Below are 20,209 nucleotides of genomic sequence, written 5' to 3' on the forward strand. Positions count from 1 at the left end.
AAAGAGAAAAGCTTGCTAAATTTAAAAAAAAAAAAAATAAAAAAAAAAAAAAAAAAAAAAGGATTTAAAGATACCTAATTCCCATTAGAATTTTAAAAGCTAGTGTTAGGAGCATAGATTGCTTTGGCTCTCAGTGTAATTAGGATCCCAAATGTTTATCTTCTTTCTAAACCTAATCACTTTCAAATAACTTGGAAAAATGCCTGTGACAGAGAAAAATGTTAATATTTCTGGGTTGTGTTGTGGTGGTACCAATCTAAGGACATCTGGAAGATTTATTTAAACAGTCTGGCTATCTGGATAATTAAATTACCTTCTTGTTATTTCTTTTTCTTCTTCTTCAATATTGAGTGTCAGTTCTTATCAGAATTAGCTGGTTTGAGGTTTCTCATGTGAAGAGAAATGCTCAGCACCATTCAGGATTGGACTACCAATGACCTTAAAACAAACACTCTGCTGTAGCATTACAAGTAACAATGGAATAATTTGAGAGAGGAAGAAAAACAAATGTTTATGTTGTGCATTGACTGAAATATAAGATTGTTAAGAAAAAAAAAAAAAAGTGTTCAGAAAACCAGTATTTCCTGTACTCATCCAGATTCATACTGTGTGCATAATAATTTGTATTCATGTGGCTTTCAGTGAGCTATCTGCATAACCAGTGTAAGCACTTTGTTCAAGAACTTCTGCAAAATATGTTTAACACTGAGTCCATCCACTTATCACATAATTAGAGCTGGATACACTGCATAGCAGTAGGCAGCAGACTTCTACATTTATCTTTGCTTGTGAGGGGTGAGTTCATTGCTTTGTTTCTCTCCACCAAGGTCATGAAATACATGAAGTTGTCTATTTAATCTCCAGATAAACACATTTCAGTGGTACATAAAACAACAGAGTGCCTGCTTTATAATCTGAAAGCAGCTGAGGAACACTTGTATAAGTACAGGAAAGGTTCTATGAATAGAAATGATCATTCAAACAGTGTGAAATTGGGGAGGAACAGAAAAGCACTTCACTGCTTCTCCAGATCTGACTTTTTCCCAGCATTCTTGGTCTCCAATGAGCTCACATAGTAAACTTGTATTTTTACCAATCCTTTTTTTTTTTTTTTTTTTTTTCCTCCTGTGTTCCTTCCTTGCCCTTTGTTTAGTTTCATTGATTTGCTGTGATCTGAGCAGTCCTGATGTGAACGTCTGTGTGAGTCCTTGCCATTTGTAACCCTTCAGTTATGCTCAGAAGGTCAGCAGCAACTCAGTGGTAATAACAGCAGTTCTTACTACAGCTGGTAAATTCTCACTGCAAAACCATTCCAGTGCTGACTATCCTCTGAAGACTTCCTCCATCTGCTTCTGCTAACAGCAAATATCCAAACAGTGTGAGCAACAAAAAAGCCATAAAGCCACAATTTATCGCTCTCTTCTGCTAGAAGTGAAGGTTAATATGCTTTCTCAATGTGGTCTGTGAAGTGTGAACTTTACCATAGATATTAAGTTCTGAATTACAAAGCAAACAGTAGCAGTAAGGGTTTTGACTACATTTAGCACAAATACATCTGGTACAAGTTTGGATAAGTGACTGGATGGTAGAATTAGAAAAAGTAGAAATTAAAGAGGAAGGAAGGTTCAGGCGAAAGCTCTCGAGAGTCACACCAGCTAAACAAAAATAATGTAATGTTTCCAGGCCTAGGCTCAGGCCATTTGTTCAAGAAAGTTAGCAGTCATTGCTAGGAATGTCTATGTGATTTCCAATTAAAATTTTCTGTCCAGCTGGAATTTTCCAGTTGCTTTCAAATTAAATTAGGACTGTTTTCTGGAGACTGAAGTTTCATCATAAAGTCTAAAAACGGAGTCTTTAGCCTGAGAAATTAAATGTTCTTATGTTTTTTGTTGTTGTTTTTGTTTTTAATGAATCTACTGCTGAAGCACTCCTTGGAAATTAAGCATAATTTCACTGTTGTCCAGTTTTATAGCATATTGTTCCTCATGAACTGTCCAGGGAGTTCCACCTTCAATACTTAGTGCAGGCAGAACACTCAAAGGAAATTCTCACAAATATTTTTCAGATAGGATATGAAAAATTACATCTTTTTTTTCCTCAAAATTACTTTTGAGTTCTGTATGCGGAGACCTCACTAGCCTGGGTAAGAGTCAGTTGACTGAAATCCTAAATTCTGCGTGCAGGCACAGTGGTTTTCCATACTTGATATTCATTGGAGGGTGGCTCCTAAACCATCATTACATCATTCATATTCAGCCTAAGCAGTATATAAATTGGTGGGTAACTAGATGACCAGGTATTGCCTGTGCTATATAGCCAGCAAAACTGTTCTGTGGCTTGAAAGGTCTTTTATTTTATGTACATGAAGAGTTACAGTTCTGCACATGTGAAATGTGAAATTGTAAGAACTCTAAATCTCCTTGTTTGACACAGCGCAGCTGATCTGAGGAGCAAAACATAGAGGAATTGTTAGATGTGTGGCAAAATCACTCTAATCCCATGAGTTAAGAATCCCACACTGTTAATATGCCTCTAGCATCTGTAGGAGTTCTATTTTAAAAGTAGGATTAAACAAGATAACACACTATAGATCTAAACATATTCAATTTGCAGCAGACAAAACCCTATTTAATAGCAATTACACAATATGTGCGAGCTGGTATCATAGTAGTCGTTTATATGAACAGAAGGGATTTATAAAACTGAAGTATATTCATACAAAAATAACAGCTATATGACTGTGTAGGTCATTCCACTAGAGAGAGTTTTGTGATCAGTTTATCAATTTCTTCACTGACAAGTGAGATTTTAAGATTTTTTTTTTTTTTTGTCAGCAACACTAAAACTGATTTGGCTACTACAAAATTTGCTAACCATCTGTGCATACGAATCAAAATGTCAGGATTATTTAGACAAAATATCTTTTTTCCTTCTGCTCTGGAACATTAAAATAGTGAACCGATAAAAATCAACATGCTAAAAGGAGCTGTACATTTATTCAAGTAAAATTGTTAGTAAATGCCTATGAAAGAGACTCATTTAGAAAGCAATAAAATTCTATAGGGCTGATCGTCTCTTGAAGTTACTGGAATGAAAATGTTGTTGATACATTTAAGAAAAAAAGAAAAAAAAACAGATTAGGGGATTCATACAGAACTCTTTGCAGTTATAGTCTCTGTTGAGGAAAATGGTTCAGGAGTGTAATTTATTCATACCCTTGTACTTTCTACTTTGGCTTATTTCCAGGACTTGTTTGCCTTAGAGTCCCAGATGCTTATTTGCTTAAAGGGTAGCCCTTTCTCTAGCCGGCTGTCTAACAGTCACTTAATATTTATTTGTTTTTACAAATGTTTTCCCCTGTGTTCCCACTCCATATGTCACAAGAAAAAGTATAATCTCAGCACTACACAAAGTATTAACTTTATCCTCACTTTCCTGTTCTAGACTTTGACCCCATTATGAAAATTCCCTGAATCCAAGTTGGTTACCTGACCCTATGTTTCCCTTCAATGCTGTTGCTCTGTGGTCAGTGCTTATTAATTTGTCTTAACTTCCGTTCTCTGATTCCACATAGGTTGATGCAGCTTTTTAGAGAGTTATGTATTTTTTTATTCTCTGCATATTTTGGAATATCTCCAGCTACTTACTTGCCTAGTCCTCTTGATATCTAATTTGCCTAGTGCTGAAATTTACCATGTTTTTATACCATCCTTCAAAATTCACTTTTCCTGCTTCATCAATGTCTTAAAAACAAACAAGACTCTTTTGGTCTTTCTTACTTTCAAGCCTGCTATTTAGTTAGCGATCTGTAATTAATCTTCTCTGAATTTTAGTAATTACCTTTAGTTTTTCCTTCTCCAAAGTCCTTGAGTCTGTCATTGACTCTCAGAGCTTGCACATTTAGTATCCCTTAAATACATTTCTACTCCTGTTTCCAGTTCCTGCTTCAGCTCCACCAAGACTAATTTCAGTGATGTATCCATTGACTGCTCTTTGATAAGCATGGCACCTCCTTTCTCTCTCTTCCTTATTTTTGTCACTTTCACCACTGTCTTTTGATATGGAAAGCTGTTCCTGTAATATTTCTTAAGATGCTACGTTTCTGTCCTTTGTCATCGCGTGATCTTCTGTCTTCATCGTTTTTCTCCTTAAATTTCTGTACTCCCCACCCATGAATTCTTCTTCATCCCCTCACTGTCTACTTCCCCTTGGGAACCACCTTTCTGTTTCCATGACCTAACCTGATTGTTTGCTTATGGCTCACAGAAGTCTACATACACTCTTTGTCTGCCTTCTATAAATCGAGTCCCATCACTGTCTGCTTCCCCACATCATCTCATTTTTTTTCTTTTATGCTTTATTTCCTCCTCCTCAGCTCATTTGTTTTGACCGTCTTCAGTCACTGAGGCCAACGGTGCCCATACGTTATGTTGTACTGTCAGATATTTTTAGACCAGTGATTCTTCTTCATTTAGAAAGACTGATGTTGAGGACAGCAGCACTCTCCTTACCAAGTTTAAGGGGTTGAAAGCAATCTTTTGGTTGAAAAAAAGTTTGAAAAAAACTAGACGGTTATTTGAGAAACTTTCAAAACATACATAAGAAAAATGAATCCTACTAAATAAGCTTATATCTAAACAAACAGATGTCTGTTGCTGAAATCATACTGAGGAAAAAGATTTATCTGTTCTATTGATAGTCTTAGCTGCCTGTATCCAAGCTATGGCTCCCATCCAGTGTTCTGTAGAGATGTGAATGCAGGATTAGGCTATAATGTAAATCTGTATTTTATATGTATGCATGTGTACATAGAAACAAAGGTCCATGGGTGTTTTTCTACCTAAACCAAAGACCAGATGCTTTCACATCCTAAAATTGCATTTTCTAATATGGATTAAATCAAAAATGAAATTTGGTTTGGTTTTACTTGTCTACTTGAAAATAACTCACATTTAAAAACAGAAAACACTGTAGTTGATTAATTGATTTGGTGTTGATCTAGGCTAAGAAAAAAAAAGTGTATGTTTGAAGACAAATGAAGGGCATGTTTTCTAAGTTAGCAGCTCTGACCTTTTCAAGTTTTCCATCTTAAATAATAATTGAAGCCATGAGTAAATAAATCCAACTTTGCCTGCAGATGTTGAACTCTAATGTCCTTTTACTCTAACATAGCCACTGCCTGATATTAATGGCAGAAACAGTTTTATCATGCCCCATGCTGAGGCTGACTGGTAGTCTCTAGGAACTGTTTTATTTCCTCCAGCCATATGATTAAAATACAGTTCCAATCAATAAATCTGTACAGTTTCTGTCAATGGTAAGTGTTTGCCTAGGGGTCTTCTGTGTCCCAGAGGTATTTCTTTTCTTCAATTCTTCTGTATTCACCAGAGAACCAAATTATGATAAGTCTTGTTTACCTAGGCCGCCCATTGAGGTTGTTTTTGGACTGCCTGCTGGAAATGGAGTGAGCAATACAGAGCACACAAACACACTCATGGGCTGGTAGATAGAGATATAGATGTTAGCAGTAAGTTAGCTCTCTTAACAATATTGAGCTCCAGCATAGCCTCTGTGAAGAGTTTCCTTTAGGAAGGTAAAATATTTAAGCATGCATCCTTTGCTCATTTGCGATGTGTGCAGGTAATGGTACACAAGGGTGGATCACAAAAAGAGCTCTAAGATCCTGATGTGATTTCAGCTGAACTTCACCACTTTTCAAGGATGTCAGGTTTGCCTGTTTACCCTTTTCCTGAATGAGGATCATCTCAGTTGATTGATAAGGCAACATGTTTGCAACTAATCAATTTTAGATTCTCTTTCCTTAGTAGCAATTGCTTTAATGCAATCGATTAAAAGGAAATTTTAATGATATCACTAATTGTGGTTTTAAAGGAAACATGACAGCTACTATTGAACTATTAATTTATTATTTCCCCTGGAAATCAATTTGGAAAATCATTTTTATTTTCACTTTATTTATCACTTTATTTTCAAGTGTCACTTGTTTTTTTCTTAAATTAGCATGTCATCCTTAGAAATAATGGTAACATAGAAACAATGAAGTAATTGCATTCAACCCATAACTTTTTCCACTTCCCATTTTTTATTATGGGAGATACAAGAGAAAAGTAGTGTTCCTGCCTGAATTCAGCACAAGGTAGTGCATGTTTCCATGCATACATGCAGCCAAGAAAAGCATCTAGTTTGTTTCTGTAAAAGACTCCCTTTAACGGCAAGTACGAGACTGTATCTGTCTATAAATGCAAACAGACTAGGCACTAGTCAGCAGAAATAAATGCGTTCAGCTGCATGTTGCACATCTGAATTATTTATTCAGAAATAATAAGCATGGTTTGTCAACACTTACACAGAGGATTATCTGTGTTACATAGTAAAGCTATTGCAATGTCTTTGCTGACTAATCTGTAAGTGTTCAGGGAGCACCTTATTCACGTTTAAATGCCCAGAGTCCAGGATATAGGTTGAAGCTCACTTATACCATAAATTTATTTTTCTTAAAATCATAAAGTATGGGCAGCATTACAAATGTTAATGCTACTATTATAGGATCATAATTTAAAAATACCAGTGTTCTCAGAGGGCTCCAGCAGTGTGTCACTTCCCTGCTTTATTAAAATGAATGAACAGATGTACAATTTATTTCTGCTGAACTATCATCTAAATTCATAAGCTATTTCTCATGTGTCTGAAATCCGTGTTGGTTTCCCATTTTCTTTGCCTCAGAAAAAAAAAAAAAAAAAATATTACACTCTCACATTTATCACTCTGGGGATATAAACGAGAAGTATACTCTCCACTTCATTCACTTTAGACTAATATCCTCAATACAATTTAAATCCCATCTCTTCAAGCCTATTCAGCAAAACCTAGGCACTGGAACACCCCAGGATCCGATTGCAAAACTCCCTGGCCTTCTACATTGAAGGCTGGCAGGTGGACTCTGAGGACACTATCTGTTCTCTCTGACAGAATGAGGTGGCACTCGGCTGTGTTTAATCTTTTTGGTTGGCATTTACAATGCCAGTGGAAGCTATGAAATTTCTGAGCAAAAAGTTGGTATAAAAAAAAAAAAAAAAAAAAAAAAGGAAGGAGCAGATAGCAGATAATGACAAGTAAGAAGGACAGGTGAGAAGGTTGGGCATAATTGTAGTGAAATTTGCAGCTAAGGAACACACATCTGCTTGCCCCAACCACTGACAAAGATGTGTTTTATTTGTCTTGTATACAAGCATGGCAGGTGCTCCCTGGAAGTGATAAACAAACAAAACAAGGCAGTACAGAGATTAGATGGAATAAAATTATGGAGGCTTAACAGCACATGAAACAGACACGTTGCCATGGGAAAAAATGAGTATAAAAATCCCAGACAGTGTGCTCTCAGCCTATTGACATTCTTATTTGTTGGAAATGTTTGTGGGCAATGTAAGGGTGATATTTTGCACTAATTCCATGTGAGGAAAGAGTGGATAATATGCCCTGGGGGTGCTGGCAGAATTTCTTCTGTAAGCTGTCTTTCTAAGAGTTTATATTGTAAGTGAGCTGTAAAAAATTTCAATGGATTTGTAGTTGATAACAGAATTCTCAGGCTCAGAGATATATATATATATATATATATTTGTTTTTTTTTATTATTATTATTATTTTTTATTTTTCCCTGATAAAAATCACTTTGGCAAAGGGAATAGTGGAACAGAATGTGAATCAATCTGCTTTCTTCATTTTGTAGTTGCTCTGGAATTTAAATGCAGGCCTTTAAATACTTCTTTGCCAGACAATTCATGAATATTGTGAAGTAATGGTTGAGATTTGTAAAGAAGCGTGAGTTTCTTTGGAAGCTTCTCTGTAGTGGCAGGAGCAGTTTTTCCCCATGCAACTGATCAGACAGAGTTGTTAATTCCATAGTGAGAGGGGAGGAGTTATAATTGGAGCAGGTATTTACAGTGACCACATTGCAGACAATCTCAAAACAATTAAATTTGGGTATCTGGTTCTGCCATTCTTGTTCCCTTTCAATCCTTCCCTAAGCTGAGATGATAATTATTTTCCTCTCCCTTTTCCTTGTGTTTTCTTGCCAAAAGAGAATATTACAAGCTAGGAAGGCAAATGTCAGAAGTATAATTTTCATCTTTTATCTGCAGAAGGGAGGGCAAATGTGATTTGGTAGCTAGATACTGTACCGCTAGCCGTCAGCCCTAAATCCATTGTGCTGAAGAGTCCTGCATGGTGGAGAGCTTGAGACTGGGAACTCAGTGAGGGAATGCCTTCCTAACACTTGGTTTGGGGCAAAGACTTTTATTTTTTATTTATTTTATTTTATTTTATTTTATTTTAGCAATCAAGTTAGCTTCATGGAAGTTAATGAGTACAACTGCATTAAAAATGTTAGAAAGCTATGAAAAGTGCTTAGTTCCCCTTTCTTGTTTGGGTCTTGGACTTGGTCCTATCATGAAATCTGCAGGGGAAAGGATCTCAAGATATAATGACATCTTGTCCTCCTATCTGTACAATTTATAGTATTTGTTTATCTTATTTTCCCCTCAAGAGCTTTGAAGGTTCAGTCTCCACGGTCCCCCAGCAATCTATATCAGTACTTCAGCTATGCTGAAGTTTTGACTCATCTGTGATGGGAATTTTTCTTGCCTCCACTGAAGCTCATTGCTTCTTGGCCTTTTCCTCTATGAAGATGGCACATAGAAAATTCCCTTCTCTACAGCAACCCCATGTGTATCTTTGCTATGCAGGTTTGTTCAAGGCCAGGAGTTTGAGAAGTCTGCCTGCTCTCCATTTGCTCTTTGCCTTCAGCACTGTGGGCAGGAAGCGGGTACAGTACTACAGCTGGGGCTCCCCAGTGCTGAGCAGATGGAAGATTTCCTGCTTCTGTCTTGCACGCTATACTTTTTCTTATACATCTCCATGCAGTTTTGCTGTTTTCACAACATTATATCGCCTTTATTGTCCACGATTCTTTTCCAATAGCAGAGGAAGTGACAAAACTAACATCTGCTATATGTGGTTTCTTCTTCTTTCATCCTCACCACAGGAGGAAAAGAGTGTATGGATTTTGAGCACTTGGATGCAGCTGTTTATTTTCTTCTTATACGTGTAGTTTTGTGTTTAATACAGAAATTTTGATTAAATCATCCAGATATTTTCTTTTTAGTTGTTTTGGGTTTTGTTATGTAACTGGCTGAGGATATTTCATACACAAATGAGAATGTATAAGCACTGGCTAGGGAGCTTTGTGTCATATCTAGGCATACTGTGATCATCTCCACGTGATTCTGCTAATATACCTAACTTCTGACCTGCAATTAGCCCATAGTTCCTATTTTGGGTTTTTCTTCATCTAAGGGAGTTTGACAGCTGAGTCAGGCTTTCTGCCATGGGCAAATGTGCAGAGGGGCCTAGGAGGAGATTCATCAATTCCAGAGTTAGTTCCGAGCAAGTTTCGTTAAGCAAATGTTTTTTAAGTATATAGCGTTTTTCATTCCAAAGAACCCCAAAGGAACATACCAAAAACGGATCCTCTCCATGGGCAAGCAGAAGATTAAACTGCAGCTTTCTGCTGCTTGCAGGGAAAATGGAGTCTTAAGACTTTTTTTCCTTTATTAAAGGATCCTACTCAGGAAAGCTGCTTTAATTTCTAAAGGAATATGTCCAATAACAGCTAACCCTGGTGTTGTAGTGTTACACTCAAAATCTTGTTGTTGGGCAAAGGGAAATCCTCTTTGGCCAAAATTTTATTGTTAGCATAATTGAAAACTAATCCAAGGCTATCCGATTCCAACAATCGTTATTAATTCAGATCTAATGACAACTGGAAAAAAATCCTCTATGCAGAAAAAGTGTCAGTAATTATAGTAATACAGTTATAAAATTGTCACACATGCTTCTTAGTTTCTACTTCTTTTCCTGCTGTGTATGCTCACCCTTTCCTGGTTCCTCTGGGTCTTAATGTTGGTGGGTCCAACTTGAATCCAAGTAAAACAAAGTTGCAGGCAGTTGGTGAACAGTTTAAAGTTTCACCATTTATGACAGCACTTTGGGCCCTGTTCATAGAAAAAGAAGTTTGAGTATCATGTTTGATGCAGAGTTCGTGTAACTGCGGCCCTGTCTCTTCACTGCTGGGGGAGTGAGCGAGTGATGTGCTCCGACGTATTTCAAAGTGTGATGGAAGCTCTCCATCATCATTAGTCCACTGAAACTGTGTTAACCAACCCATCTGTGTGTCAGAAGGCAGAGACAGTGGCTGTGGCAGCAGCCTCTGGACTCAGAATAAAGAATATCAGTGATCATCAGGATTGTTACATAGGATGTAAAACTAACCAGTAGGAGTCAAACTGGTTTGCTGGGCCTTTGTATTCATGTGAGAAGTGCCTAAGGCTTTCAGGGACTAGTAAGGGATCTCTTTTATAGTTCATCCCAGACACAGTGTGCACTGCTTCCATCAGGGCACACACAAGGGTGCTGGGCAGCCTCAGTGTAGGCCTGTGGCGTATCACAAGTAATCAAAGCCTCTGTGCCTGGAAGAAAAACAAAGTGGGACTCAGCTAAACAATATTAAAAATCTACCAAAGGCAAAAGAAGAACTAAAATCTGGCAGTGGCAGGAGGGACAAGTGGAGAGAATGAAGAGGGCTTCTCTGAGCCACCTCTAGCATGTGTTACCAGGAAAAATGCTCTGAGCGCTGAAAGCATGTGTGTGTCTGTGCGGATGTTTATTATACCGGTTAATACAGGAATCTCTTCCTCCTCTGTTTTTTCTTTCGCCTACAAAGCTCAATGTCCCTGACTTTATGAGTGAAAATATCACAAGTAATTTAAGCTGCAAATCCCAGCAGAATATTAAATTAGAAATTAAGCAAAAATGCTCATCAGTTGGAGCACAGGAATCCTGGGCAAATTTTCTAATGCAGTGGTACAGCAATTGGAATAATTTTTTCCTAACTGCTTCACTAACTAAATTGATTGAATTAAATGTGTTCTGTGGTGCTAGCTAACCTCTGACCCCAGTTACTCAGGATAATCAGGGGGGTAATCAGCCTGCCATGATCTGAGCTCCAAAGGAACAAGAATATTGTAAGGTTCAGGGAGCCTAAGCTGGCATTAATCAGATGTCATCAGGGCTTGATTATAAATCCTAAAGACCACCAAATTGATACAACATGGTTTAATTCACTAAAAATTAGGTATCTACATATTAATCACCAAGCAGAATATCTGAAATTGATTGCTTTTCTACTAAGTGAAGTCAGGTGTCAATGCTTTGGAATGTCGCACAGTTTAGTAATAAATATAATGATCAGCATCAGCACAAAAGTAGCATTAGCCAGATTAAAAAAGATTTTGTTCTAACCTCAAATAGATTTTTCCTCCTGTTGGAGTTTACAGCTCCACTGAAATCATTCCTCATGTTTCAACTCTAATTATGAGCTTACTCAGAAGCAAGAAATACTATATGTTTCAAGCTACCTGCTAACACAGCATTTTTCTCACTTCCAAGGGGAAAAAGTGTGGCTGCCTATAGTGTGTCATACAGCTGCATATAGAAATTAAGTGATATTTATTGTCCCTTAAAATTACTTCCCTCAGAACTGGCAAGCTCAGTTGAAAAATCAGTATCTAGAAATTTGTGTTAGGATCCATTTAATTACTGGTGTACTTGCTTGCTCTCTTTGGGAAGAGTTCAGTGTGGCAATTTTGATGCAGATGTATTAGCATATTATGTAGACACTTGCTACAGAAGAAGGGGAAGCAGTCATAAGAGAGAGTAATAGCACAGATGCTTAATAAACTAATTTTCTTCATACATGTACTGACTTAATGAGCATTGATCCTCGTGGAAAAGCCTTTTTTTAACGTAAACCAATGATATTATCAAATGCTTATTTCTCTTATTGGGGTCACCTGTATTTCCTGGGAATTGCCTTTATTTGCAATAGAAACTTGGTTTGCTTGAAATTGGAGGCCTTACACCACTTCTCAAGGACTTTTGAGCACGCTGCCATGTTAGCTGTGTCTGGGATGAAGAAATTGTATAAAGTCTGGACATCCCAGCAAGTCAGGTCCAGTGAGTAGTTGCTGTGTAGATGCACTGGACTTTCTGCATATGTTCAGACTAACTGTGGAGCAGATTTGTGCTGGGCATGATTTTCCTTACCTTCCACGAGCACACTGCAGTGATGCTCTTTACAGGCACAATAATCATGATGTGCCATGCCACTGGGACAGGCCATTTGCTGTTAAAGTTCAGGTAATCTCTGCAGCCCATACAAGGTAGTTCTTATAGGCTTGATCCACTGTATATAAGCTTCATGGTGTGCACAGCTTTCTGTCCAAAGCACACATATGGTGCCTTGGCCTGTCTTGACCTCGCTTTTAATTCTTGGTGTTCAGACCCATAAAGTGAGGAGCACTGCCATCAAACTTGTAGTCGTTCACCTTGTCCAAGTAGCTTAGAGAGAACTGAGTATCAGGGTATATAAAAATCCTTACTTCATTCTTTATCTTCTCTATTAATAAAAAGAACCAAATGGTACTTATTTATTTACAGCAAAACTTATCCAGCTGAGGTTGAAAAGGTGTTTGTGTTTAAGAAGGCTGTGTGTACAGAGAATGTATGGTTAGGTGAAGAAATAAAAGAGCTCTCAATGTTCTGTCTGCAACATTCTAGACAGGAAATAAGCACACAATGGGCACTTACAAAAGTAATGTTTCACTTTCCTTTTTACAAATATTTTTCTTTCAAGAAGAGATTAAATGTGCATTGGCAAAAGGAGCTGGGCAGTGGGAGATGGAGACCGTGGGTAACCTTAAAGCAGAAAGCAATGAATCCATTTAGCATATCTTTGCTTTCTTCCTGACCTTTTCCACATCTGTTCAATGCCAAACTGCGTAGCTGTCTGCTCCATGCTTCAATCACTCTTCAGCACTGTAAGTCTCAATATATGCTTAAATCTCATGTGTTTTCAAAGCAGGCCACCTCAGCTGCAAGTGAACTCCTTTCAAACTGCCTTTTGAAAGCTCACATCACAGTGCTGCATGGGGAGGCTCGGATCACTCCATAGTTATTAGTCCATTAGGTTGCAGTTATTTCTGTTATTCTCTCTTCTTGACCTTGGAAAAAGAACTTTGTTGTTGTTGATGTTGTTCTAACGGGGCTGAAGACCCCAGGACCAAGCTGTTCCTTTGTCAGATTAACTAACAAGAGCACTGTAGTTTCCTGGATGTTCAAGGTAAAATCAAGATGTTTCTGCTATGGGAGGAAAAAACAGGAGAGAGACTATTAATTATGAAAATTCACTTATGCCTGTGATCTCTGAACTATTCTCCTTGTATACATTTATATACCTCCTTTTTGATATAGCAGTAATCTTCATGTTCAGTGTATACTTTGCAAACAGGATGTATGCTAGATAATCTGCGAGAAAGTAATGTGTATGCAGTAGAAGAAACTGTGTGGTAGAATTCATTCATTACTTTGCTTGCAGGCTTGGAACACTTGTGTTCAGATGGACCGAAACATGGAGTGTTGGCCTACATTCTCCTTTCCGCACCCAGTTTTCCTCAGAAAACAAAATGCTGGCTAGAGATTTCATTTTTTAAATTCAGACAAATTCTGTATCACTGCAGATAAAACTGCCTGTAAACTTCCATCTGTACCTCCTGCCTCCACTGGCACAGTGTGAAACCTTGCAGAGTTCTTATCTGCTTCCAAAAAATAGTTTTCAAATCGGACTAACTTCAGTCGGCTCTCAGCTGGAGGGGCTTGTAAATCTAGGGCATCTCATCCCCATCACTTGGCACAACCTAAAATGCCAGAAGTTTGGGGAATTGATGAAATTCACTGCTAAAATATTCTAGAGATACCAGTTGCTTTGAATGGTGCTGTTAGGCACTGCTCACCAAAGACCACGTGAAGAAGCTTAACCACTGTCAAAACATCTGTTGTTGGCAGCATGGATTGTGATCAGCTGTAAGCTGGCACAATGAATAACTGTCTTCTTGAGAAAAAAGTGCAATGTCCTCTCTGATCATCATTAGCCTCAGTGAGAACTGTGTGCACTGATGGGAGAATGCTTGTAAAATCTTCCTGCTCCTAAAATGCAGTGGAAGAAAGTGAAAGAAAAATCCAACTATGGTCATTTTATTTAAAAACTATATCCAGGATCTTAGAAAGAAAATAGGCTTTACGCTGCTCTTGATGGGGAGAGCAATTAGGAGGAGATTATACTTAGCTGAGTTGTCTGAATACATCACAAGTGGTCTCAAACGTGAAAAGCAGATTTCTCCCTGGTCCCTAGGTCACACTGATGCTGAACCAGGTGGATAGGTGTAGTTTGCTCTTTTGGGCTTGGTCAGATCATCATTTTTTTCTGATGCTGTTGTTTTAAACATAAGGTTTGTTCTATCCAGAGGGGTGTGGAGGAGATTATTTGGCAGATAAGTAAAGAACATCACTACTTCTCTGATTTGTCCTCAAAAGTACCTAAAGTGTAGTAAATATTATAGTGACCTTTCTGTCCACCTGGAGAAAGAGTATTTCCTATGATCTGACCATCATTCTAGAAGTGTTCATTGCATTTATGGATTATTTGAATTATAGAAATAAATTAATCCATGTTGTATTTATAAGTGAAAAAAGAGAATGAATCATTTCTAAATGTTTTACATATGATAAAAAAAAATAATAATAAAAAAGCTTTCCTTTTGAATCTTTAGAGCTCTGTACTACATTTGATGTATTCCCTTGAGGTAATAAGCTTTGATGCAGGCATTCAACATATGATAAAAATATGTTAGAATCCTCTTTTTGCCTTCATTGTAGCTTCATGAGCTGGACTAAGTAGTCAAATTTTTTTGTAAGCAAAGGTCTTCAAAACAATTCTCCAAAGTGGCTATTTCCAAGTATCCTTCACCATCACTTACAGTCTCTGAAAGGCCTCTTACTCTTCTGCAAGCATATAAATGAGGGGATAGGAATACAGCATCAGCTCTGAAGGAGGTTTGAGCCACTGCTGTGGGGAAAGAAGCAGGAAGGAAAATTCTTTTCATTCATTTGTGAATTTTATGAGTATCTTACTCTATAAATCTCTCAAGGTTTTCTAAGATTTATGATGTCTGCAAGAGGAATAAAAAGCTCTTCGCATGGCCACTTTGGCAAATTAACAGGCAATTCCTGCTGCACCCGGCAGGTCGTCCATCCATCTATTCTACCCTGTTACACTTGCGTCCTCTCCCTGCCCTGCTCCACCATGAATCCTAATACCTAATGAGTTCTTCAAGAGATCCAACCAAGTCCTAGAGACAGCTTGGCTTCATTACAGTGGAAGACTGCTCACAGAAGGATTTGTACATGGACCATGGGGAAACAGCCTGATTAATGAGTTTTGTTGCTTTGTTTGCTGCATTACTTGGACTTCTTAGGAGTGCTTTTCCAAGCAGACTGATGAGCAGCAAAACAAGATAAAGTCATGCTGAAACCCTCTTGCCTTTCCTTTCATCATTCATGCATATAATATCAGCATTACTAAGCATCTCTGTGTTTTTCAATAACAAGGCACCAATTTATAGAACCTGCAGAAATTGTAGCCATATTACAGAGAGCAGAATTTAATCTCTGGCCTTCCATTTAGCTAATTAATCCTTTGGATTTGTTGCTGTTTTTGCAGGTGCCAGCATATAGTGGACACAAATATCCATTTGGTCTTTCATTATTGAGAAGTACTTCTGTTTTGTAAAGTAACTGGCCTGTGCCTTGAAAGATCACACAGCATTTACATTGCATAGCCTGTGAAATTCATTTGAAAGTAAAAAGCAAAAATGCATCCAAAATGATTACGGTCAATTTCATACGTTCAGAAAGACTTTTTCTAAGCTACAATTGATTTCTTTCTGTAATTTCACTAAGGAGATGGAAGAATATTATGTCCTTAGGAAAAAAAAAAAATGAAAGACGCACTTTAAGTTAAGAAATAACGTAGTGCCTACAAGCCAGCATTATAGCAGTAAGACAATGACAATTACTAAAGACTGTTCAGGTGACTCATAGCTTTAATTTGTGTTTTGTATCTAGTTTACACCATCAAATTCTTGTCATGCTATGATAATGCTTTACATTTACAAAGTATCTTTCACCTAAGTGGCTTCCAAAGTGCTTCATACATTGCTCCATGTACAGATTACATCAATTTAATCCATTACATTAATACAGCTATCTCTGCAGTGAGGTACAGCAGCTATTCGAGTCCATATGGTAAAGGCTATGCACAGTTTAAAGAGAGAGAAAATACCTTCAAAATCTGTAGAAGAGATTAGGGAGAATGTAATACTAAGTTACAATTTGCCCTGGCCACAAAATTAAAAATAAAATTGCTGGTGTGAAGAGTTCAGGTTGGCTGCAGTCAGTCCAGCTTTCCTGTTTTATGGCCCACCTGGGGGCCCCAGTACTAGGCCAGCAGATGTGGTCCTTGTGCTGAAAAGGTGACTGAAGAATCATCAGAATCACTTTGCTCTATGCTTGAATGTTATGCTAAGTATTTCCACATAGTATTTAATTCACCTGCCTCACGTCTGAAGTCTGATGAGCTCTGAGCACCAGATTACTTGCTGTATTGTTAGCCAGCAAGCTGGGCCTGGTGTCCCACTGAATTCCACAAGAAATTCCACATTACTGACATAACATCCTAATTCCTGATTGTTTGAATACGCAAACTTTTGTGATTACTCTAAAAATCTGTTTGTCCTTGGAGATATTCCAGATACAAAGCTATAGAAAATACATTATTTTCTTAACAACAGAATATTGGCCACTCAGGTGCACACATGCTGAGTGATAGTGTGTGAAGTAAAATAAGCCTAAGACAAACAGCAAACATATTGCAAAAATTGCATAAGCTCGTCTTTGTATTTTCAAGAAAATAGATAAAAAATATGGTTGCAAAAGGTGGTCTTCAGTGAAGAAGGACAAATACAATAATACAGTTTCCTTGGGGAGTTTATAATTGGAGCTGTGCGAATTAACATATCCCATTATTTCTCATCTTTTGTGATATATAGATGGGGAAACAAACAGATGATGGTAACACAGAATACCTTCAACTCAAATGTTGCCCTGATTAATGCAAACTGATGTGCAGTTTTAATTTGGTTGTTCTTGACTGGGAATCACAGTGTGTAGAATCCTAATGAGCCATGGGGTAGCGATCACCAATCCCAGACACGTTTATCTCACGCTGTGTTTGCTGCTTGTGGCAGCTCTTTGATATAGGTTATGTCAGCAGTCCACTCTGAGGCAGACATTTTTCTGTGACTTCATAAGGGCAATGAGGTTATTCCTGCATGCTCATGTCATTGCTGGACAACAAACACTGAGGTGATTCTGATTCAGTTAAGTGCAATTGTTGTTCTGCACTCTGTTCTCTGCCCCATAAAAAACAACAAACAAAAAACTCACTTGTTATGGAAGCTTTAAATAAGACTGTTGGATAAGAAATTGGATATAAACCTCCAAACATAACACAGTGACTAGAACTTCTAGTCTGTATTAATGATAAACAGAATTATATTTTATTAACATTAAAAATTAAATGTTTAAATGACAATAACTGACAATTAAATAACAATGTGGCATATAATTCGCAGAGCAAGTTAACCTTATATATTCAAATGCTCGATTGTAGTAAATGAACATAGCTCCTTCCAGCCAAACGCAGCTCTGTCCCAAGGCCTTCCAAATTATTATTTTTAATATGGGTCCAGATTATGGCAGTTTAAATAAAGTTCTGAACTCATCTATTTTATTCTTAATTTATAGCGGTGCTTAGGGGATGTGCAGATATTTAAAAAGAGTAAAATCAATTAATTCATGATCCAATTATTTGTGTTAGCCCCTATGGGGTTTTATTTTAGAGCATTGGATCAGCATCTCCCATTTAAGCACTGTGCTTTGAGAATGTAAAACTTTCATTTTGAAATGTGATGAACCTGTGGTTATCTTTTCCCTATCTGCGAATTTAATTTCTTTTCTTTTTGTCCTTTCATGGTTTTAAAAATCCCTTTGTTTTTGAAAGGGACCTCATATAAAATACAACAGATTTTTCTAAATAACAGGAAGCTTATTTTTTATATAAAGGTGACTGAACAGGCAAAAGAGTTCACTTTCTAGATAATATGCCCTATATTTTTCTGGGCCTCTGTGTTTCACAGTAGATATTTAGCTTTTGCAATCACAAATCTGTGATTTATTACACTTTTCACGTTATAAATTTAGAGTAGACCCATATGACAACTTCTGTGATTTGATCATTCTGCTTTTTCATCCATCTTGAACAGATTTTAGTCTAATGTTCCAGACAGCTTCAAATACCCCCTGTGTTTATAAGGTCATTTCTAAAATGTAGAGAATACTAGGGGTGAAAGTACCACTATGCTTGGAATTATCCATCTTGGCACAGCCTCTGCCCATAGACGTTGTCATTTCCTTGATCTGCAGGTGTCAGAAGCTCTGCAGTTTTATGCCCCTAGCAAGTCTATGTGCCCTTTCTGCATTGCTAATTCACTGCAACTGAAGCTTCTGAGAGCCCTTCCTAAGTAAGGAGAAAGTTAGAGTGCTGAAGAGAGCCAACCCCAGCTGAGATACCTTTGAATTAGATATCCTTAAAATGACATTAAATATTTTTTGAGATAGGTGGCACATCACAGCAACCTTTTCCATCACAGTTTGTCACTGGTGGACAAAGCATACTAAATTAATCTCACTGGCTTCACAATTATTCATCTAAATAAAAAAGATTTTAAAATATTTAACCCTAACAGGTGTAACTGTTCACCAGGTGATCCAGGGAGTATTGAACACGTAGCTGAATCAGATTAGTGGACTGAGGACAAGACTTTTATCAAGGATCAGTATGAATTAGGAGAAGATGCCCAGTCAAACCTAAGAGTTAGATTCTTTAGTTTTCACTTCCTTGAAGCCTAGTCACCATTTTACGTAGTTAAATAGAAATTGTTTGGTATCGAACACTTGTTGAGAAAAATTCTGATCATTATGAGTCAGCTGATGTGTTTTATACATGATCAAACTGAGACAATAGGAAATAACACAAAAATATCAGACTAATCACTTATTTTCAACTAGAGTAAAAGGTATCTAAGTATGCTTTCCAGTGACATTTTTTTGCTGAGCAGGAAGGAATACAATCTTCATAATCATTCCTCTGTTATTTTCAATATTCTTAATAGAGCATTTCTCTTGATTCACTTCAGAGCAAGAGAAAATATTGTTATATTATCATTTAAAGTTAATTAAACTGCAAATGAGCTTAATGATCTGTCCAAAACAAAGCTCAATCACAACCTGTTACATATTAACTATCAAAATCAAAAGAACCTTTAAATTCTTTGTTAAATGTACCAAAGAAGAAAGAAATAGCCAATCATTAATGTCATCCTTTTATAAAATCAGATTTGAGGCTGGATAACTTGAATTGAATGCACACAAATTGAAGAAGGGCTTAAAAATGTAAGTCAAATCTGTTGGAAGAAATAAATTAAAAAAAAAAAAAAGATAACAGCAAATGTAGTTGTCTCCTCAATAATTTAATATCAGGAAATACATTTTACCTACTGTATGCCCAGATTTTGAAATCTCTATATTAGTAACATACCATTTTCTCACATTCTCACAAAATCTTTTGTAGTGTTATGACGATGTGGTCTTAAGACAGAACAAGAACATCTGCCTATTCAGGTCTTGAAGTCACTGGAGTGATTTTTGCTCTCAAGTGATATGTCAAGCATTGCCACTGACAATGTAGCTTTTCAGTAGTAGAGGTATATGAAAACCTATTCATGTCATTAAGGTTCATAATTCTGGACTTTTGAAGGCTTAATCTCCAGAAATGCTAAGATTTCCTAATAACCCAGCATGGTACTGCTGATGTTCAGCTCTTCTGAGGATTAGGTATGTTATCATTCTGGTTTATCCAGCTCTAAAGCAGGTATTATCTTATCACTCTTACATACAATCCTTTTAGCATGTCAACTGCAAGTATTTGAAGGGTGAGGAGTGTTATTAAGTCTGACCCTTACAAGCTTTTTGAATGGTTTGCTTAATGCTTTTGCTACATAAATAAAATTGATGTTATACACTGTTTGGCTGGACAGTAAATTAGAATTTTCTCATATAG

At 37.1% G+C, this 20,209-nt stretch overlaps 1 protein-coding gene across 4 annotated transcripts in view; it reads left to right on the plus strand.

Moving 5' to 3' along the window:
• CDH13 (cadherin 13) overlaps nucleotides 1-20,209 on the plus strand; it is a 475,482-nt gene that overhangs the window by 392,825 nt on the left and 62,448 nt on the right. The window lies entirely within an intron of this gene.

This window comes from Oxyura jamaicensis, chromosome 11 (genome assembly GCF_011077185.1).
Source record: "Oxyura jamaicensis isolate SHBP4307 breed ruddy duck chromosome 11, BPBGC_Ojam_1.0, whole genome shotgun sequence".
Lineage (NCBI taxonomy): Eukaryota > Metazoa > Chordata > Aves > Anseriformes > Anatidae > Oxyura > Oxyura jamaicensis.